At 43.9% G+C, this 22,949-nt stretch overlaps 1 long non-coding RNA gene across 3 annotated transcripts in view; it reads left to right on the top strand.

The window, feature by feature from the left end:
- Positions 1-22,949, top strand: part of LOC115092223 — a 32,605-nt gene that overhangs the window by 1,625 nt on the left and 8,031 nt on the right. The window contains exons 2-4 of one of the 3 annotated variants that reach the window (XR_003856950.1): positions 1,125-1,313; positions 9,236-9,342; positions 18,259-18,393. This is a non-coding gene — a long non-coding RNA (uncharacterized LOC115092223). Of the gene's footprint in view, positions 1-1,124; positions 1,314-9,235; positions 10,131-18,258; positions 18,394-22,949 lie in introns of those variants that run through there. The other 2 variants (XR_003856949.1, XR_003856948.1) reach the window with 2 other exon arrangements.

Raw genomic sequence — 22,949 nt, 5'->3', positions numbered from 1 at the left:
TTGCTAGCACTGCTGCACCCTTGTAATCTGCCTCTCTCCCTCGTCACCAGCATCTATCCATAACCTTTAGGCACAGCACTTCTCAGCTTCCCACCATGCAGTCACAGCCTATAAACAGAATTCCTCTCCCTCCCTACCTCTCCCAACCCTGTAGCCTCCAACAGCTAAAGCACGTAGGCTGCACAGTTTCACAGGAAGTGTATCATGGATTTCTTTTTCAGACAGATTTTTTTTTTCTGTAGCAGGAGAGAATCCTCTCCCTGCCTTTCCTCTCAACCCCCAAAGAAACAAGTCCCCTGTCCTCTTCAAGCTATGAAACACACTGAGTTTTATTGAGACAGCATTGGCATGAAGATTCTTCATTGCCTAAGTCATCCTTGTAAAGGCTCCCCTGCCCTTCTCCTCCATCTCATCCTCATAGGAATCAATTGCACCAGCAAGATGGGGGCCTTCACACCATCCTGCTCTGTGTCTGCCTGGATTGGCTACCCCACTTCCTGAAAACAGTGTGTACACACATCTGTATCTTTCTATCTATATCTGTCTATAGATACATTAGGAAATATTTTATAACGGTTTTTATAGTCTCTACCACATAAGAAAAATTCTGTGTAGCAGAGAGTCAAAATTATGTTAAATAAAAGAACTGTCAATCACTATCTAATCGCTCATATGCTGACCAATTAATAATGGGATCGTTGGAAATTCACTCATAATGTTATTAAACCCAACTCAATCTACTGTTATCTCACTCAATCTCCAGACGCATAAATTCTAAAATTTAATAGTGATCGCAAATATATATGACCATCATAGTAGGCTTCATTGTATAGTGAAAACTTTAAGACTCAGCCTTACTTATAATCATCGGTAAAGTGTTCAATTTTTAGGTATTTTTTTAAATATATATATAAATATGATATCAATTATTAACTCTGCTCCAAGTGCTGATTTGATATATATATAAATGACAATTATCAAATACTTTCCCAAACGTATTCTTGGTTTGATATATATAAATGTAAATAATCAAATACTCTCCCAAACGTGTTCTTATTGTAATCCTCGTATTGTAACTGTTTGATGCACTTATCTTCTAAATATTTTTATCTTCTATCTTCAAGCCCCAAGTCTCAAGAAGCAATGATGGTATAATTCCTTAATCTAGCGGACACCATGGAGCTCCTCCACTGGGACCCTGTGTGGTTGGACCATTCTTACCATCCTAAAGATTACCTTGATCAGGCTTCAGTGCAGCTGCAATGGTCACTTTAGTATTGCCCTATTCAGACTCCACGCAAGCAGAGACACTTGTAAGCATACACTATGGTATCTCTTCTGGTTCCAGTAAACATCCTAGCTTGCACCCCAATGACCTCTCAACCAACTATATATTACTTCAGATGTGTTGGTGGGAGGGAAGTGGAAGGTTTCACTTCCCAGGAAAAAAGTAACAAGATTCAGATTTTGGATGCTGGCCTGTGCCAGATAGAAAACTCAGGTTTAGATCACAAGCTTGGATCTTGGTCTTTGATCCCTTCAAGGCTGGAAGTACCAAGATATTGTCCTTAGATTTCTACCTAAAGGCTGGTGGAAGGGAACTCCATGACCCTCAGGCATTAGAATATTTATTTATTTATTTATTTATAGGCTTTTCTTTGCCGACATTCGTAAGGCACATCATGCCGGCTTACATTGAACTGTAAAGGAGGAAAAATACAATGAACAGAGTAACATATCAAAGTTAATGCAAAAAGGTGTAAACTTTGAGCAAAGTAAAAAACATATGATTATATATAATAACATAAAAGAACTGATAGGTAGGGTGGAAAAGGTAGAAAGAAGGAGAATAACATTGTATAAACTAAAAACAATTTTATCTTTATCATTGATAACGTACTAAAGGGGTTAAAAATGTGCAGAATATTCCAGGGGGAGAGGGGAAAGGGCACTGATGGAAAGTGGAGGAGAGGAAGGGGGTGAGGGGACAGGAGGAAAGGGGAGGAGGGGGGAGGGCTGGCAGTGTAAAGTCTTAGAAAGGTCCATTCAGGAGAGGACTATGTGGTAATTGAGTCTGGGTATGCCTGCTTAAAGAGCCATGTTTTGACTCCTTTTTTGAATTTGTTGAGTGATGGTTCTATTCGGAGGGAGGGGGGAAGGGAGTTCCAGAGGTAGGTGCTAGCTATGGAGAAGGCCCTTTCTCTGGTGAGGGACAGATGCGCATCCTTCAAGGAAGGAATGTGTAGGGTACCTGCATGAGCACTTCTTGTGGGGCGGTTGGAAGTGCGGAAGCGAGGCATTTCTTCCAGCCAGGTTTGATTGAGTTTGTATAATGAGCAGTGAAGAATGGTCAGTGTTTTGTATTGTGATCGGAAGGAGATAGGCAGCCAGTGCAGGTCTTTTAAAATTGGAGTAATGTGTTCTGTTTTGCGAGTGTTTGTTATGATTCTGGCCATGGAGTTTTGGAGGATCTGTAGTGGCTTGATTGTGGAAGCAGGAAGGCTGAGTAGGAGGGCATTACAGTAGTCCAGTTTCGAAAGCATAGTAGTCTGGACTACAGTTAGGAAATCGTTGGTGTGGAGCAGAGGTTTGAGTTTCCTGAGGACATTTAATTTGTAGAAGCCTCCCTTTATGAGGGATTTGATGTAAGGTTTAAAGTTTAGTTGATGATCGATAAAGACGCCCAGGTCTCTTACAGCCTGTAATTTGTGTTGTGGAGCAGTTGTGTTTTGTGGTGTGTTGTGGGGAGAGCAGTCAGGATGGGTGGAAATGAAGAGTAGTTCTGTTTTTGCTGTGTTTAGAGCTAGGTGTAGGTTGGATAGTTTTGATGTTATTGAGGTGAGGCAAGATTTCCAGAAATGCATGGATTCCTTAATGGATTTTGGATTGGGATGAGAATCTGCACATCGTCTGCATAAAGGAAAAATTTGAGGCCTAAGTCAGCTAGTAATTGGCAGAGGGGTAAGAGGTATATATTGAATAGGGTTGATGATAAAGATGAACCTTGGGGGACACCTTGTGTGATTGGGATGTGTGAGGATTGGTGTCTGTCAATTTTTACTACGTATTCTCTGTGGTTAAGATAAGAGGAGAACCATGAAAGAGCAGTGTCAGCAATGCCTATTTCTGCCAGGCGGGTCATTAGGATTTGATGATTGACCGAGTCGAATGCTGCCGAGATGTCTAGGAGGGCGAGCAGGTATGAGGTTCCATGGTCCATACCTTTGAGGATGGTATCTGTCATTGATAGTAGTAGGGTTTCTGTATTGCGGGCTTTACGGAATCCAAATTGTGAGGGGTGGAGGATGTTGTAGTCTTCTAGGAAATCGGAGAGTTGTTTGTTAACGACTCTTTCCAAAATGTTTTAAATGAAAGGCAGGTTGGAAATGGGTCTGTAGTTAGCTAGGTCTGATGGGTCAAGGTTTGGTTTTTTAAGGAGGGGTCTTACTACAGCAAGTTTGAGTGGGTCTGGGATGCTACCATGTGTGATAGAGCAGTTGATGAGTTCAGCAATGAATTTTGCAATGGTGGATGGAATAGCGAGGAGAGTTTTTGAAGGAATGGTGTCTAGGAGGTGGGATGCTGGTTTCATCTTCTTTAGAATAGCTTCAATTTCGGCATTTGTTATGAGGTCGAAGTTTCTGAATATGCCTTGGCTAGGAACAGTGAAAGTGCATTATAGACATCCTCTGTATTATGTATACTGTGCTTCTTCCTCCCACCACCACGCTAGGCTATCATTCTTCAAGCTCCCTAAATGTTCTTTTCAAGGGTGGATTGGGGTGTGGAGAGACACAGCAGCAGTCAGTGGGAGTGGGAATGATACTGAAGTGCCACCAAACCTGTCTTCTTTCTTGAAAAAGGAGCGCAAAAAAGATGCTAAAAATATTATCTGCATCATGCTTTTTAGTAAATAAACAAAATGGCCCATGAGTCACTATTATGCTATCTAAAGCCTTCAGGCTGTGTGAAGCTGAAGACTTAATGCAGCAGCCTTGTCATCCTAGACTGCAGGAGCTCTCATGCAATAGAGCTCATGGGACACACACAGCTTATTAAGTCTAGGCCACAAAAATGCTTGAATTGAATTATGCTGTCAAAAGGATCAAAAGTAGCTGTGATGTGGCCCAGAGTCAGGATGGATGCAAGGATGCTTTGCTATAACTGTGAAAAAATGCATGCTGCATAATTTATTAAACGACCACAGAGAAATGGAAAAGCTTGCAACAAGAAAGTCCTCCAGCAACTGGGCTCTCTCAAGCTGCCGTTCTCTTAAGTAAAGCACAATAATTCCATTCTAAAGCTTCAAGTAATTAGTTACCAGTTTGTCACCGTCTCATCCTTCAGAGCAAGGTTGTAAGATCAGTTGAGCTTCACCAGTGAACTCGACCCTTGGCTTGGGATTGATTTTTGGTTTCTTTATCTCTTCTTTTGAGAGCAGCTGATTTGAAACAACTGTCAAACACCAGGTTCTCCAAATCAGCCCTAGCACTAGAGAGAAGAAATAAGTTACAAGGCATGATTTACTCCCCTGCCTGCCTATCCTTATTGTACTGCTGACAACACCAGAGAGCCTGAAGTGCTTTAAAACCCTTGTGGCTGGTATGAGCATGTGCTACACGCAAATTCTTTAATCATGTTCGAAGTGGTCCCTAATGTAACGTGCCTCAGCAATATTACTTTTTGTGAGTAGTGACAAGGAAGATATGATAAGAAGAGTAGAGCATTTTTCAGGTTTATATACCTGGGAGAGTCTTTGTTTTTTTGGGTTTTTTTGGGGGGGGGGGGGGGGTTTGAATTACATTTTAGCAATTGAGCAGGATCAGGCCTGGCTAGTACCTGTACCCAGGTAGGGGACCACCAGAGAAGACCATGTGCAGAAGGTAACAGCAAATTCCTGCAGTATTCTGCCAAGATATGATCATAGATACTGTGGTGGGGCCAGGATAGAGAGCATAAAAACCAACAGTGCTTTACGCATGAGCAACGCGGGAACTCTCCAGATTTGACTTGGAGACTCAAGGTTTAGAGCCCTTTCTTTGGGTCTCCAGGAGATCACCCAGGATCTCTGAGGGGAGGGGGGTGCTGGTGGCAGTGAGAGGAGAGAGTAAGCATGAGTGGGATGAGGCAATGAAAGAAGAGAGTAGCGTTAGTGCTGGGAGGGGCAGTGAGAGGAAAGAGTATGCATGTGAGTAAGAGTGAGGGTGCAAGCAAGGATAGTGACAGAGAAAGAGCCGGGGAAGAGAGAGAAAGGGGAGAACAATAATGTGGAGAAAGAGAGAATGGGAAAGCAAGATGGGGGGAGGGAGAAAGCAATACAAGGAGAAGAGAGAATTATGCTACTCATTTCCTATGTACAACTTAAACAGATGGCTTAACCCTCTCTTTGCTCACAGACAGAAGAGGCTGCTTCTTCAACTTCAAACTTTATTAATAGGTAAAACAATTAACAGCTTCTTATTAGGAATAAAGTGAAAATAATAACCAGTGCAGTCTGGACCACAAAAATAGAGTGGTAAAATGAAGATTGTTCTGCAGGGTTGGCCAGAATAGAGCTGACCAAAACTGACTGAAAAAACACATGTTGGAAAACATTCAGGATCCACCGCTTCTAAATCAGGGGTTAATCCTTCAGCGCCAGCTTCAGAGTACAGCAGAAGCTGCAAACATGCAGGCTGACCACGAGTTCACCCTATAACAGTCAAGAAATTATGCAGAATAAAAGAATGAGCATAGCATTAGCAACAGAAAGAGGCTGCTGTGGAAGCAGGACAACAGTGGTGAGAGGGCAGGGAGAGAAAAGGTGGGGAATGCGGTAGAGGAAGAGAAAGGGAGGTCAGGAGAGGACCCCAGGGTGATAATGGAGAAGGAACGGGATGAGGAATGGAAGAAAGAGTGCAGAAGGAAGAACTGTGAAAGCAGAGAAGGTAGGATGAATAGGAAGAGGAAAAAGAAGGAAAAGAGCAGGAGAAGGGGAGAGAAGGAAGAGAAAGTATTAAAGTATTTGCTGCTGCCGGAAAGAGATAAAGAAAAAAGGAAGAGAGAGATCTGACACAGAAAAGACAAATGAAGGCGGACACCAGAGAGATGGAAAATGGAGAAAAGAATAGCGATAAGGACAGAGAGTAAGATAAATGAGAGAGAATATAAATTATAAATGAAATTGTTCCAGTGGGGGGGCAGGCGGTGAGAAGGGTGGAGAGGTGGAGGAAAAGGTCTGTACAGCCAACCTCCCTGCCCCTAATAATCTCAGGGTAAGCAGAACTCAAAAGTTCCCAGGTATGCCCATGAGCAAGGCTTATTTTGTGAAGAAACACTGCCCATTCGGTCATATTGTTTTTCCTTAGACACGTTTCGTTTCAATGATTTTCTGACAGCAAACGCTTTGGTGGTTCCAGGCCCAATGAATCCATCTGAGAGTTCTGAAGTTGGTTCTGAGTAGCAGAAATGCGCACACACAAGTTGTACGCCATTATGTGGCTATCTTGAAAGATGCCTTACACATGTGTGAGCTATGTGCTTTGTTTCCATGGATATTATGCAACAGATTGTCATATCAGGATTGAAGAAGAATCTGAAATGCCCAGCTGATGTCTCTTTTATACCTGCAATGTTCTCCACTGCCTCCCCTCCCCCCTTCCCAACCACCCTTTATTAAAATAAATAGGTAGCTGCAAACCATTATAGACAGATGACCCAATCTGTATTTTGGGACATGCATTTGATTGATATTGTGAATCTCTGAAATACTGTTCTACGATGAGTTATAATTTGTGAGCGCCGGTACCAGCTGGCAAGTGCAAACGAGTAGGAGTTTCATTGTAAATCTAAAATGTGAAATCTATTACATTTTACAGCCAAGATAGCTTGCGCATTTGTAATCGAATAGGGGGAAGGGCGTAAGGAGGTATTTTGATGTCATGTTCTGCTGCAGTCATAGGTATCCGCCCTGCACCCACAGTGGCGGCTGCTGCTTGCAAAATCTCTCTGCCTTTTTCATTCTCAGGTGCAGAGTAAAGCTTGTGTGTGGGGGGGGGGGGGGGGGGGGGAGGGGGGGGCTGTGATTTTTGTGCACTTGCACCTTTAGGTGCAGAGAGGAGAAGCTCCTGGGTGGTGGGGTTAGTACTTATGGGGCACCCCCATAATATTTTGCCAGGAAATAGTACCCTCACAAATAGCAGATGCAAATCTGTGCCTACTTTCCTCAACCCAGGTTTTCAAAGGGAGAGTTTCTTCTTTGAAAACCGATGAAAAGTCTGCCAGTAAAAGTTTCTGTGCACAGTTTGAAAGCTGCCCTCTTAGACTTTCAGGAGAGTCTTGCACTGCCTTTAACTCAAAAATAAAACATCTCTATATCAGTGGCGTAGCCACGGGTGGGCAGGTGCCCACCCAACTTAGACCCAGGCCCACCCAACTGGCACCGGAACTGCAAGGCTGTCGCGGGATCCCATCCCCGCGACAGCGAACAAGAGAACCCACGCCTCGCGCGCCATCACGGCGCACATGGGGAAGCGCTGCTGCGGCCGTATGGCCAACCGGTCTTCCTGTTCGGGGGGGGAGCGGAAGCGCCGCGCGCAGCTTCCGCTTCCTCCCCCCAATGCAGGAAGATCAGCTGCCTCTCCTGCTGCCACGGCCTCCTGCTATCTTCGGGTGTCGGGCCGTACTGCCCGCCGATCTTCCTGCTTGGGGGGGGAGGGAGGAAGCGGACGTTGTGCACTGCGCTTCCGCTCCCCCCCCCCCGACAGGAAGTTCGGCGGGCAGTAGGGCCCGACGCCCGAAGATAGCAGGAGGCCGGTGGCAGCAGGAGAGGCAGCTGATCTTCCTGCTCTGGGGGAGAAAGCGGAAGCTGTGCACGTGCTTGAATGTGTATGTGTGGATGAGAATGGGAGTGTGTGTGGGTGAAAACTGGAGCCTGGGTGTGTATGTGGGTGAGAATGGAAGCTTGAATATGTGGGTGAATGGGAGCTCGAATGTGTGTATGTGTGGTTGAGAATGGGAGCCTGGGTTTGTGGGTGGGTGAGAATGGGAGCTTGAATGTGTGTATATATGGGTGAGAATGAGAGCCTGGGTTTGTGTGGGTGGGTGAGAATGGAAGCTTGAATATGTGGATAAGAATGGGTGCTTGAATGTGTGTATGTGTGGGTGAGAATAGTACCTTAAATGTGTATATGTATGGATGAGAATGGGAGCTTGAATATGTGTGGGTGAGACTGGGAGCATGGGTTTGTGGGTGAGAATGGGAGTCTGGGTTTATGTGTGTGGGTGAGAATGGGTGCCTGGATGTGCGCCTGTGTGTGCATAAGAATATAAGCCTGGGAAGGGGTGAGAAAGTGAGAACTTGAATGTGAGCTTGTGGGGGGGGGGGGGGAGAGCATATGAGAGTGACAGCTTGAGTGTGTGAGAGGGAGTCTGTGAGAGAAAGCGTGTATGTGTGTGTGTGTGTGTGGAAGGGAAGAAGACAGTAATAGAAGAAAGACACTGAAAAGGAATTAGGAAATGAGCTATAAGGGAAAAAATGGGAAAAAGAGACCAGGACCAACTGATTAGAAAAATACAAAGATCAGACAACAAAGGTAAAAATATATAGCTATATTTTGAGATGTTAGCAATTTAAATATAAGCAACACAACCGCTCTCTCAAAATTTATGGACAGGTAGGAGCCGTGTATAAAATCGTAATAATAAGAAGGCTAAAGTACCACAAATCACCGTGAATTATGTTTGTATCATTAAGTAAACCTCATACTTAGGCGTAGATGTGAATGCTATGCTGCATAATTTGGCATTATTTATCAGTAAAAAAACAACTAGTAGACCTGCATGCCTACAGTCCACCCATGTTAACCTTGTGCCCACCCAAAAAATCAATTCTGGCTACGCCACTGCTCTATATACATACAGCCACATGTACTAGACTGGTTTGTCCACTGTATAGGGGCCCAGTCCTGATTTTTCCCCACTTTATGCATGGTGTTGTAGTTCTCATTGGATTATCTAAGGGAACATCAATGGGACAAACTACAACTCCATGCATGCAATTTGGCAAAACCAGGACTGGATCAGCCTGTCCATCCTGCCACTGTATCCCTCAGTCACTCTCTAGGTTTGTGTCCTTTCTTTATGGTGTTGTATACATTCATATTTGCCTAGTTCTGGATTGCTAATTAAAATGTAAAACACGGCTAGAAGCAGAGACAGCAATGCATAACTAATTGATTTTTCTTAATATTGGCAGTTCATGTACCATGCATAAAATGCAGCATAAAGGAAGTGTAGTTGCACAATGCACTACAAATATGAAGCTGACAACCGTTTGCCCTCACTACCTGGCTGGAACCCATGGTGAGAAACTGTTTCTATGGGAAAAAAAAGACTACGGGTGAATGGCTTGTGGTTTCCTGCTTGTGGTTTCCTGCTATGTGGACTTGTAATTCTCTTGCCTAAGGTGAAAAAGATTTATTAATGTAATTCAGCACAAAATGTGAAAGCTGTCAGAAGACTGAGAGGAAGCTTTGGTATAAATGGATACAGGGTCACTGAGCTCATGGTAACAGAAAATGTTGGGCCCAGTGATCACTGTACAGTTTGCTTCAATATTAGACTTTGAACAGAAAAATAATGTTAGGACAAGGGACTTCAGAAAAGCTGACTAAAAAATAAGGAGCGACCATGTAGAGGAATCCTTGTCAGGAATCAAGGATCTGAAGGGTGGTAAGGAACTATAGATAACAATAAAAGAGCAAATGGAGAAAACCACACCTTTCTGTGCAGGGTTATTGCTAAGCTTGTGCACATGGGGACCATTTCATGGTTCTATTTGACAGTACCTCCAAATTAGCAAGCCTTGGTGTCCAACACAGGGCTCAACAAATGCAGTCATAAGTTTGGAGGGGTGACAGTGGGACCCAGCCAATAATAAGCATTCCAAGGGCTACTGGTGCAGCACATGTGCATGCACTCACTGTCCCTGAGGCAGTCCTGCTGTTGCCTGTATTTGCAGGGCCAGCTTTTGAAAGCTGACACAGGCACTGCAAGTAGAGGACATGGAAGCGGCAGGGCAACCATTGGGATAGTGAGCATGAATGCACAAGTTGCTTCAACAGCTCTGAGATACATATTATCAGCCACATCCCGCTTGGGGGTGGGGGGAAGAAGCACTGAAAAAGGATTATTGGGGCTGGGGGAGAGCACAGGGGAGGATGAGTGAGGCTGGGCAAGGGGAGCATGGGTGATGCTGGATTTGGGGGGGGGAGGATGAATGAGGTTGGGGATGACAGGGGCAATGGAATGCCATTTTGTTGGGAGGCTCAACCAAACCAAGCTCCACCTCCTTTCTTCCCCATCCCCCAGGACATTTCTCTCTTCCCTGATCAGGATCTAATATCTCATTCTCTCACCCTCTGCCCAATATTTCCTTGTCCTATTTCTCTTATGGGAGCTACAGTGTAACTACCACTGTGCAGCTTGCTATGCTGCTGAGCCCACCCAGCCTACAGGCTAATGCTTCTTTTGGGATTGCAGCAACCTGTATTCCTTATTTTAGCCTGAAGCTACTAATTACTTGATCTCCTCCCCCAGTGTGGCATCTTTTGCTGATGTTTAAAACAGAAGCTGTTTGGGCTACCTGAGAGGGGGCTGGTGTGACAGTAAATGGGCCCTGAGAGGAAATGAGGCAGGAACTATGGTGCCCTTCAGCTGAAGTGGGAGAACAGTAAACAAAGGAGCACTCAGAGCAGGAGGGGAAAAAACCCAACAGTTGGGGCCGAGTCAGAGCCCAGGTGCAAGGGAAAAAGCAGGTGCCATTATGAAAGGAGCCCAGAAGACATATGCTGATAGTCTGGTGGGGAAAAAGAGACAGAGGCAGCTTTTAAGAGGGGGACAACAGCTCTATTTTAAAGGAGCTGCTGAAGAAAAATACCTGGGGATACAGTACAATCTTTTAAGGAGTGGGAGATTTTCTTGTGTAATATAATCTGTGTTAATGAGAGTTAAAACAGTGTGTGATAATCTCAGATAATTTAAGATGGAAAAACTGTTTTGAAATTCCTTGACAAACAAGAGAATATAGAAGTAATTTAAGTCCTGATACCTGTTAAACCAAGAATAGTGAATTCTCTCTGTGTGTGACAGCAAGCGCAGTGAAAGTGTAATCGCTTTGCATACTTTTAAGTGGAAGCAGAAGAGTGAGAAAATTTGGAAAGAGTTAAATGATAAAAAGACATTGTTCTGTGAGCATATGTCTGTGAATCTGGACAGAGAATACAACAATAAATGTGATGGGGAGACTGGCAGAGAAAATTTACTACTCTGAAGCTATTATATGAAAACTTTTGTTTTCAAGCTGGGTTAAGCTCCCAGTGCTGGCAGGAATATATTTCTAAATTATGCACAGAGGCTGAGAGTATGCTAAACCAAATAAAGGAAAGTGTGCCTCCGAAGGTTAGTTAACATTTTCTGGGAAAATTCAAGACAGGGAAATAATCTGTTCTGTTTCTTTTCTTAGTTATAAAACAGTTTTACTAAAGTATCCTTTCAAGAGAGAGAACATTCTTTCTCTAGATCCCTGCAGAAGGAATCAAGAGTGTAGACAGGGTTTTTTTTTATTGATTATATTTGAGAATGGGGAAATAGATTACGGTACTTCACTGATCTTCAGTGACGAGAGTCACAAGGCTGGAGGACGACTACCATCTGTGAGAATGCAACAGAGAAGACTACCACAACCTGCGTGGGCCTATCTGAAAAAAGCATGAGCTCACAAATCATCATACTGCATCACACATCAGAGTTTACTTGACTTTTCAAACTCAAATCCAGTGGTCTGGTATACATATTGTAAATTCTTAGGTACCTTAAGATGCTAGCACATACCTATTTTGTGAATCCTATGTTGAATCATTTGAAAGACATAAAGACAGAGTCAGGGAAAAGAATCAGAACTTATGGACAGCAAATTCTGTTAAATTGAAAAGATTGCAATAAAAAGAAAATTACAAAAAAAAAAAAATTGAAAAGGTTTTGTGTGCAATAGTTATCTGATACTGTGTACCATATTCTGTGGTTCTTGGAATAAGGTTAATAAATATATAAATGTACATATAATTGGGGATTAGGGTGGTTTAAAATTTGATTACTTGCCTGCTATCTAGGTCCAATCTAAACTGTAAAAAGGAAAATAGTTTCAATAGAACTGCTGTAAAGTGCGACCAAGTGAGAAGCTAAAAAAATCATTTAACTTTTAGTTGTTTGAGCTCTTCCTTCTTTTTATTAACCAACTTCATTTTTCCAGCTTCAGCCAGTGTGAAATAGAATTGTGTTGTATTTATTTTAGTGTCTGTTTCTTGAGTAGAAACATGCATCCTACCTTCCTCTCTCCCTGAGGGAGACGGCAGGATGGGGTTACCCTGCAACGCAGTGGGATTGTAGAGAAAGGTGGTAGAACCTTTTCTTCATTGTGTCCAAGTTATTTCAGGTTCACAGGAGAACCTTTGCATCACTCTTAACACCATTCTCCCTGGCACTGTGACTGTCGGGGACCTTCTGTGTTATGCTGAGGTGACAGTGTCACATTAATATTCAAGCTGAAAATGAATGGGGTGGCACTAGAACTAAATGGAGGGTGAGGAGCACAAGCCACCTCAGGCCTTTCCTTGATTACATCCCTAAGCAGGGATGTAGCCTAATGAGACTTCAGGAAGATTTTTGACACTGTTTCACTGGTAAATAAACTTGCCAGTATTGGACTAGAGTAGAAAGTTGTTCCTCGTGGAGGGAAAGGGATTAGAAAACAAAAACTGAGTGGCAGTCTTATTTTAAGTACTATGAAATACTTTATTGGTAGACCTAACATCAGTCTGAAGGTGTAAATTATAAACTCAAAAGGCTCTGATGCCCTGATACCATGTAATTTAAATTTTTCTTGTGAGCTGAATGCAGGTGGTTGTTTAGTTTCTTACTATCACAGTACTTGACTTATGCATGATTGTTATAATGGCATTATGCAGTAAATAATATGAAATGTATTAAATTATGTACTGCTATTTTATATGCTATTGTGATAAAGCAAATAGCAGCCATGATGGGTAGACAGGTTTCAAGCTTCCAGAGTCTTGGTTTCTCCTTTGGCCTGGTTGAGCCCTTTTTGATTCTTGGGGCAGTAGTTCTATAGGGCTGCTCCTCCTGGTAGAAGTCTGTTTTTGGGTAGCCAAAAAAAACCTCCCAACCAGTTGAGCGCCCTCTGGTTCCCTCACAGTTACATTACAAGGTCTGTGAGTATCCTGGCAGAGGGAGGGGTTCCTTCTTCTCTATCACAGAGAATTGGGAACCCAGGGCACATGGCAGGGCTGTGGATTGCTCCTCTCCCCCCCCCTTCCCCCCCTTCTCTGTTATCTTTGCTGTCTCTGTATACATTCTCTCACTCCATTCTGCTCTGGGTGCAACAGGCAAAAGGGCTTGAATAAAGCTAAAAGAGAGAAGAAAAAAAGCAAGCAATGAAGGAAATCTTCAATGCCTGGTGCAAAGAGCAATGGCTGCCGGCATCACAGTAGAGTAGGAGTAAGTATACCTGTTTAGGCCCCCTTGGGACCCATGGGAAAGGGAGAGAAGCTGAGTAATTGAGCAGCACAGCTGTTTTATGTGAGCTGCAGAAGAGTGGTAGCATTTGCAGCAGGAGTTTTAGAGGCATGGCAAAGTCTGGGGCAGGCCAGGGAGAGCTCCAGGATGCCAAGGCTTCATCGCCATATTGATTAGCAACTGTATTTTGTTTGCTCCCCTGCACCACACGCTGTGCTAGTAAAAAAAAAAAAAGTGAAGGAAAGAGAGATGCAATAAGGCAGAACCTGAATGTTGGGTGATCCATGGCATCCTTAAAAGAAAATATTAAATAATAGGTACACCTATTCGTCTATTTTAAATTAATTGAAGATTAGCTACTATATATTTTTGTGGGACCTCTCCTCACAGGGTCATGGTATTTTTACCAGACTCTTACTTGTGGTCTTTGGTCCATTTTACTTTTTATTTTTTTGGATATTTTTATCATTTATATCACCACACTTTCACCATTAAAAACTGTTATCAAACTTTTGCTGAATTTTTTTTTTTTTTAATTTTTAATTTATCAATTTTATAATCATTACAAGCATCAACTTGTGTTAGACTATCCTACCGCACAGGATATAGAAATAAAAATATCAAATTATACTTATTAAACAGTAGCAACATAATACATGCTATGCTTAAGGCCAAAAATATAAGAAATGGGGGAGAGCTTACAATAGAGCGTCAAACAGAGAAAACATATTATACATATAAGTAAATAGTGGTGGCCTGGACGATTCTCCTCAAATTAACAATACACCTGACAGCATGCTTATATGGGGCCAGAATGTGAATCCAGGAATGCCCGCAACTGAACAGGGTCAAAAAAGATATAGCGTTGATCTTGATATGTTAGGCAACATTTACATGGAAATTGAAGTCTAAATGTGATTCCTTTCTGAATTGCCTCTCCTCTCATACCCAAGAAAGTTTTTCTTCTCAATTGGGTCTGTTTTACCAGGTCTTGGTAACACCAGACCTTTTGGCCAAAAAATAACATTTGACTATTTCTAAAATAGTACTTAAAAACATTATTTTTGTCCATTAGAAATGTAAATGTAACTAGTAGTGATCTACGAGTTACCACATGCAAATCCTGAGATGAGTCCAATAAATTAGACAATTCTGGTGGTTCTTGGTGCTCAGCTTCTACTCTTGCACTTGTAGGGAGGTAATATGCTTTTGATATCATTGGTTTCAATTCCTCTGGTATCTTTAATGTTTGAGAGACATACAACTTGAAAGGTTCAACTGGAGAAATATTTTTAAGAACTGGAAAGTTCAGAAATCTTAAATTGTGGGCTCTCAACACATTTTCTATTTTCTCTAATCTTTTATCGACCTCCATTTCTTTTTGAATTATAGTTGAGTTCACATTTTCCACTACTTTGACTTTTTCTTCCATTTTGTCTATTCTATTTTTCTGTGTTTTTATCTCCGTTGCATTTTCTTTTACTTGTTGTTTGGTTTCCATAACTTCTTTAGTTAAACCCAGAATAGCTTTTTCCAAAGATTGGAGAGCTTTCCAGATGGTATTTAGTGAAATCTCGGGTTCTTTTATGGAAATTATCTGTGTTGGAGCAGCCTGGATTTTTTCTGTGCCCCCACATGCTGCTGCACTGGCTCCACTCCCCGGGCGTGTAGATCTCATCCCTGCTTCGAGACCGGGTCCCACTCCACCCTCAACACCACCAGGTAGTACCTTGTCTCGGTGCTCAAGTATAGTAAGTCCTTCCTCCTCCTGCGTCTGTCTGGGTGCCTCAGCCTCTCCTCGGATCATCTCCGGGGCGCTTTTTTCACCCTGCAGGCTGCTTTCTTCTCGTGGGCCCGATGGTGGTGCCGGCCTTTCCGGTGAGCCGGGGCTTAGAGATATTTCGGTCGGGGACGTTGGCTCACGCTCCAGAGCACAATCCCCAGCGACCTTTCCATCCGGCGTTTGAGGAGACACAGCAGGAAAAAAGCTTCCGATCCGAGGTTGCAAGGCTTCGAGGGGTGTGGAGGAGCTTTCTCCAACCCTCACCCGAGCCTTACGCTTTGTGTGGGGCATAGTGGAAATTTTCGTGGTAATTCGTCGGGAGCTCAAAAACGCTGCGACCGTTCAGGACGCCATCTTAGAAAGCTCTTACTTTTGCTGAATTTTTATCAAGAAACTGATGAAACCTTCAAACCACAGTCCAATATGAAAATTGTCACTTTAACTTAGTTTCAGAAAACGCTGTATTCTGCAAGAGTACTTATCTGCATCACCCAACGCGATCGCGTTTCGGACCCCCTCTCTTGAGGTCCTGCTTCAGGGGATAAACATTTCCATCTTTTTTCTGTGACAAAAAATCGGTAAGAAGAGTTCAATAGCTACATTCAATCCTTCTGCTGTTGTAGCCGCGATCCCAACGTAGACCGCCGTTGTGATTGATATCCTTAAAAGAAAAACAAAAGAAAGTGAGTAAGCATAAAAGCCCATGATGAGAAGCCGGAAGTGTGTGGTTTGTGGCACTAAAAAGGTGCCAACAGTAGCAGGCTCATTATGCCAGGTATGTGACTGTGAGATGAAGCAGCCCCACAGGTGGCATTGACCTCTCCCACCCAGGAAAGATAAGAGCAGGCGGAGTCCTGTTGGGGAGTGCAGCTAAAACCGGAAGGGGTGGGATGTCAGATCTGGAGGGCCTTTGAACCCCACTGGTCTTGCTACTAGGATATCCTCCTGCCTCAGGCTTCCTTAACAGGAAGCACAATGGGAAATCCATGTTAGGGGTTGGGGACCCTGCTGAAGGAGCCATTGGAGCAGTCCAACCAGAGTTTGTCATCTTCATGTATCATGCTTTCTCAGCCTTTCAGAGGCTGGGAATGTGCCCTTTCCCCCCAGCCTGGACTCTCTAAAGAACTCAGAGTAGAGGGTTCCTCCTCCCAAAAGGGCCAGATCGGAAATGAAAGACTCTGGCTCTCCAGCTTAGTCACTCACCCAGGCGTCCAGAGAAGATTTTGAGTCTAATCTGGATTCAGATCATTCTAAGCTCACCAAGGCAGGCTCACACACACACACACACACACACACACACACACACACACACACACACACACATATATACCCCAGGCAGGCAGACTCCCATTCACACACACATTCACTCATCCTCCTCAGACAAGTTCCCATACACACACACACACATACCAGACAGGTTCCCATTCACACACACACACACACACATACCCCAGGCAGGCAGACTCCCATTCTCACACATATTCACTCATCCTCCTCAGACAAGTTCCCATTCACAAACACACATACCAGATAGGTTCCCATTCACACACACATACACAACACACACACCCCCCAGCCTAGGCAGGTTCCCATTCACAACCCCTCCCCCCAGCGAGTTCCCATTTACACACACTCCAGTCAGGTTCCTATAGACATACCTCTGTCAGGTTCCCATGCACACACACACCCCAGTCAGGCTCCCATTCACACACACATATACTCCCCAGTCAGGCTCCTAATCACATTCAAATTCACATTCACACACCCCAGTCAAACTCTCATTCTCAGCCATTCTGCTGCTCCTCCTTGTGTGCCAGCCCCTGCATTAATCAAATTTTGTTGGGTCAGCACTTCCTCTATGCTGATCTTGAGCATCATGAGATCAGCATAGAGCATGTGCTAACTGCACATGTTTTGGATAGCAGACGCCAGATCTGTGAAGGAGCAGGAGAACGGGCTCCTTCTTCTTTCTTCAGCTGCCAATGGGATGGTGTCCACCGGTGGTCTCACAGGCCTCTTCTTCTTCTGGGCTGGCAGTGGGAGGGGGGTCTACTGGCAGCCTCACAGGCCTCTGCTTCTTCTCGGCCGCTGGTGGGAGGGGATCTACCAGCTGTCTTGTAGGCCTCCTTCTGCTATCCCCCCGGGTGTGCTGCCCTATGTGATTGCACGGTATGCACACCTGGTAGCGTCAGGCCTGTGTGAGCATGAGTCAGTGGGCACATGTGAGGGTGAGAGACAGCACATAAGTCAATAAACATATATGTGAGCATGACACAGCATGTAAGTCAGTGTACATGTGTGTGAGCATGAGAAAGCATGTGAATCAGTGTGAGTGAGTGTGAGGATGAAAGAGCACATGAGTTAGTAAGCACGTGTGTGAGAATGAATGTGTGTGAGCATGAGAAAGCGAGTGTGAGTCAGTGGGTGCATGTGGGGTGAGAGAGAGCTTAAGTCAGCATATTTGTGAGCATGAGAGAGTGTGGGAGTCAGGGATTGTTTATGAGTAAGCCTATGAGAGAATATGTATGAGAAAGTGTGTGAATATATGAGAGAGAGAGAGGGGAAGGTTTTTGCACATCCCCCTACCCCTGACTAATCCACAACAGACTCAGGGTAACTGGAATAAAAAGTTCCTAGATATGGAGAGCAGGACATTTTTTAAAAAAAATCATTTATCAGTTTTAATTATTAGGTGTTATTTGATGTGTCTGCTGTTTTAAAATATTTTTTTTTGGTGTTTGGGAAATGTTTAAACATTTTTGTATGAGTTTTTAAATATTGGCTGTTAAATTAATCAGCTACAATTTTTTTGATAAATAAAATAAATACTTCTTGATTTTGTTGTTTGATGTTTTATGAGGAAAAGTGATGCTTCTGTTTTCCCATTGTTGCATTGCATACAGAGTCCAGCTTGTTGCAGTTTCCAGTTGAGTTTTTGCTCCAGCAACCCTAAAGTTATCTGGACATGCTAAAAATCAATATTATCTGGCTAACTTAACCAGAAAATGGTGCTCTTCCCCAGAACCCCTGCAAATCAGGTAAAAAATGATCCAGCTATGTCAGGGGCAGTCAGAATGGCAGGATATTTTAAATCCCACAATTTAGTTCAAATTTAGGCAGACAAACCCTCCTTGACCCCTTAGTCACTAAAGATGCAGCGCACTGTTGTGCTTTTGTTGTTCTCATTTTCCTCCACCAGGTAAAAATGTACTGTAGTTCAGGCACTGGAAAAGATCAACTGCTAGGAATGGAGGTTTCTTAGAAGATGAACAAAGGGGTTTTCTTAACAAAAGCTTTTATAAACTGACAAGATTTCAAAAACCATATTCATTTCAGAAAAAGTATTGATCAGGTGAGCATGAGAGGTCGCAGCCGTCTGCGACCAATGGGCACAACACTGGGATTATACCTGGGGGCTTGAACCCAGGGGCTTATCCCCTACACAGATAATCACACGCAATTACTGGGATTATACCTGGGGGCTTGAACCCAGGAGCTTATCCCCTACACAAAGAGCCACACACAAATTTTGATTCAGTACATCATGGTTCCAAGTAAGAAAGTAAGTTTATTTGAACAATAGGAGGCTAGAACAAATAAAATCAGATCGTATAGAAGAAGTAATGGTAGATAATAACAATTGCGACATAGAAATAATAAGCTTACATTTCCATAGCATCATGTCCAGGGCTCTCTCTCCCCTCTCATTCTCGCTGTCTCCCCTTATACTCTCCTTATACACTACAATACCTCTGACTTCTTATCAAATTTCAGACACAGCTGTGCGGCTTTCATTCTCTCTCTCATACTTTAGTATAAGTTAATTGCTAGTTTTCTCATCATAGACTTAGTGTATAACTAAGTAAACAGACTCTTGCCTGTTTGTAAACATTTCACAATGCAAGACACTAAACGGAAGTTCACTCAGAGGTTGGTCTGTGGCCTTCAAACTAGTTTGTGTCTGGGTGAAAACTCTGAATCCATATGGCCTAGCCTCTATATACATCCTCAGTAAAAAGTAACAAAAAATGACTCCAACCGCATGATTTAAATTTGCAGCGGATCTCTGCTTGCATGCCGATACATGCATTTATAGATACATGCACGTTCCTTTTATAATTATCCTGTAAGTATCTCGTGGATTAAATGTTGCAATATTGTTCAACCAGAATTTAATTTAAGGGTTACTAGATTCAAGGCCTTCTCACACCTAGGTCCATTTCTCTCACTGCTCAAGGAGCTACGTCTAGTTTTGGCTGAGAAGAATTTTGGCCTCTGCTGCTTTTGTACATGATTCACTAAAAGTTTTTCCCATAGACGTAAAATGGGAGAAAAGCTTTAATGAATCTTGCCCTTTGTTTGAAGTATGAAATGGTTTTATACTTTTGTTTTTGTTTTTATTTTAGATTTGTATTTTATTATTGTGTAGGCTTTTTTTTCTTTAGTTATGTGTTGTTAGGTTTTTATATATTGTTTTTATGTTCATGTTATGTTCTTGCTCAGAACCTGTGTTGGAGGAGCAAATAAATAAATTCAGTAGGAGTTTATTGAACCTGATCAGCTAGATGTAAAGGCTTTAACAAAGTCAATTTGTGAAACTGTCAGCCAGTGCAATATTGACATTACTAAGTGCACCTCTCAGTGCTATGATGGTGCTTCAATAATGAGTGGCCATTCAACTGTTTCAATTATTACTTAAACTTAGTTACTGTAAATGGTTTAAAGTCAATAAATGTAGTGAACCATTTTTTTTCTTCTTGAAAAAATGTTTTCAAGCCTTATTTAGTTGCACATAAACTATTTCTGAACAATCAGGTAACATTAAAGACATGGGGAATAAAAAATTAAACTGAAAAGATTGAAAAGTACAAGATCAGCTTGCCAGCATGCATCTTGTGGATCACTGCTGCTTACATTTCCTACAATCCTTCATACTCTTGTGGAACTTTGTAGAATGGGCTGTAAGTCAAGTGCAGTTATAGTAAATGGTATATTACATTCAGTTGAACTGGATTTTTCAGTTGAATTCATGACGCTTGAAAATATCTTGGCCCATATCAAGATTCTGCCAGACATGTTGCAGCCTCTTAAAGTTGACCTTGCATGTGGTTTTCTCTTAATTGCCTCTGTCAGAGAAGTGTTCTGTTCTGTGTGTCTAGAGTTAGACAGAGGGCCCCTGGTTCGTGGTAAGGGCTGACTCCACACACAGGGAGGAGCCCTGTGGGGACTCACCATGACAGGCGGAGTCTGTGATGATGGACAACAGAGAAACAACTTTATTATACTGCAATGGTAACCCGAGGAGCAGGTTAATAAACTCAGTCCAAGATGTAGGACCTGCAAGCAAGTCTTTTCCGATGATAACCCACAGTGCGGGGTGGTCCTGGAAATACTTCCTCACAATGGTACTTGTGTAAGCTATCTCTAGTAGAGGCCCACAGTGCTGGATAGGCTAGAGATAGAAGATGGATGTACACAAGGTAGTAGAGAGCCGGTGGTAGCCCGCAACACAGGCTACCACCGGCTGAAGAATATCTTCTCTTGTTGGTGTCTGTGCAGGCGATATCTGGTAGTGGTCTGCAACGCGGGGTAGGCCAGACGCTGGTGGCAAGTTGCACAAGATGGTATGGATCCGGTAGTGGTCCGCAGAGTGGGATAACCCGAGAATCCACACAGTGAAGGTAGAGGAAGGTGGAGAGCAGGCACTGTACTCACACGGCACTGAAGTAGCAGATTGAAGTGCAGGCACCAAGAAGACCTGGAATGGAGCAGAGACAGGTCGTCCAAGGATCGATGCAAGACTCACTGAAAGAGAGCAGAGGCAGTGAGAATGGCCCTCCGAGGAGCAGATAACCCTGAGTGTGAACGAGGCCCCCGTGGAGCGGGTACCTAGAACACTCAGACAGGGACAGCAACTGAAGTCGCAGAATGGCGGAATTAAGCAGGACAGGAATCCTTGCTAACTGTTGCAACTGTCCCTTCTCGACGGCTTCACTCCGCCTACCTTTCTTTCTTTGCACCTCCTCTTGCTATGGATGGATGCCTGGCTGCCGTGGCGTCTGCCTGCCGTCCTCTCCGGTGTCCCCAGACCGGCTTGGGCGCTGCCTTCCGCCATGCTCCGCTGGTACCTTAGGACGCGCACGCCGAGCGGCCCTCACTCTTATTTCCTACTTGGCGCCAACCTCAGGGGCGTCCCCCTGTAATGACGTCATGCTGCCTGGATATTTAAAGCCTACAATGTTTGCTAGCCTTTGAGTTAGCAAGGGTGTTCTTTCGGATGGGATTCGCTCTCCGTACCCAGCTACTCTGCCTCTCCAATTTCCATTGGACTCTTAACACTAACGGGGTACCCGCTCCTCGGGGGCCTCACTTGCTTTTCAGGTGACTATCAGGAAACCAGTACTCGCTCCTCAAGGGCCCATGTTCCCTGACTCGCTGTCTGCACCTACCTTCTCTTCTGCCTGGAAGGATTCACTATCTTCAACACCAGTGAGTACTACCATCTTCACCACAGAGCTATTCCCTGGAACCAGGTACTCGCTCCTCGAGGGCCTGCCTCCGTTCCAGCCCTAGTGCCATCTCCTACATGGAGCCGCTGTGTGAGTACATTACCTTCAAGCCTCTCAGCTCTCAGGGATCAGGTACTCGCTCCTTGAGGGCCTGCTTTCCCTATCCTGGGGTTCTCCATACTGGGGCTTTGTGCATATTCCACTGTACTCATTATTCTCAGTTCTTTCCACTACAGCACTGCTACCAGAGGAGTCGCTGTTCCAGTGCCTGAGGGATACTAGCCCAGCCAGGCTACTTCTGCTGCTCACTACTGCCACCTCTGGTGGCTTCATCACATTGTCTAATAAAAGATCAAACTCTGTGTTTGTGTGTCCTAAGCTGAGCCTGACCTGTGGCCCCTCACGGGACTTCCTCCCGTGGGCGTGGTCAGCTGCCACAGTGTCCAAGGGTCCACCCAAACCTCACTAATTATAACACTAACTCGTTGTACTGAAAGTCAGCTGAGCTTAAGTAGTGAAAGCAGGTGACGTCATGCGGTGGGGACGCCCCCGAGGTTCCCACCATGACGTGCTCAAAAAGGAGCCAGGTGCATGCACGCATAACCGAGGTTACCCCGGATGTAAGATGGCTGCCAGGAGCACCCACGTCGTCCCGGGAACGCCATGAGGATCGGCGTAGAGGAGCGGAGAAGGCTTTCTTCCCCAGACTCGGAACAGTGGAGAGAAAGGAGGTGAGCAGCAGAGGTCGCAGCCGCCTGCGGCCAACGGGCGCAACAAGAAGAACTTAAATACTGTCACGGTGAAGTATCCTGGAATGGATTATGGACAAAAATTGAGGCAACCTATGAAGAAAATATTTCTAGATTAGAAATAAATTTGTTTCCTAAATGTATACAGAAGACACCAACTGGCCTGACACGAATGGAAACTTCGGGTCACGAATGGAAACTTCTGGCTCAGCAGCCAGTCTGATTATCACACACAATTATATTACCCTGCTTTGGACAATATTTGTGAACAGATAACCACTTCTCTAATTAAAGAATATTGGAAAGGTCTAGTCCATGGACTACACAAAATATTCT

This window comes from Rhinatrema bivittatum, chromosome 5 (assembly GCF_901001135.1).
Source record: "Rhinatrema bivittatum chromosome 5, aRhiBiv1.1, whole genome shotgun sequence".
Classification (NCBI taxonomy): Eukaryota; Metazoa; Chordata; class Amphibia; order Gymnophiona; family Rhinatrematidae; genus Rhinatrema; species Rhinatrema bivittatum.
This window is presented reverse-complemented; position numbering and strand designations above follow the sequence as displayed.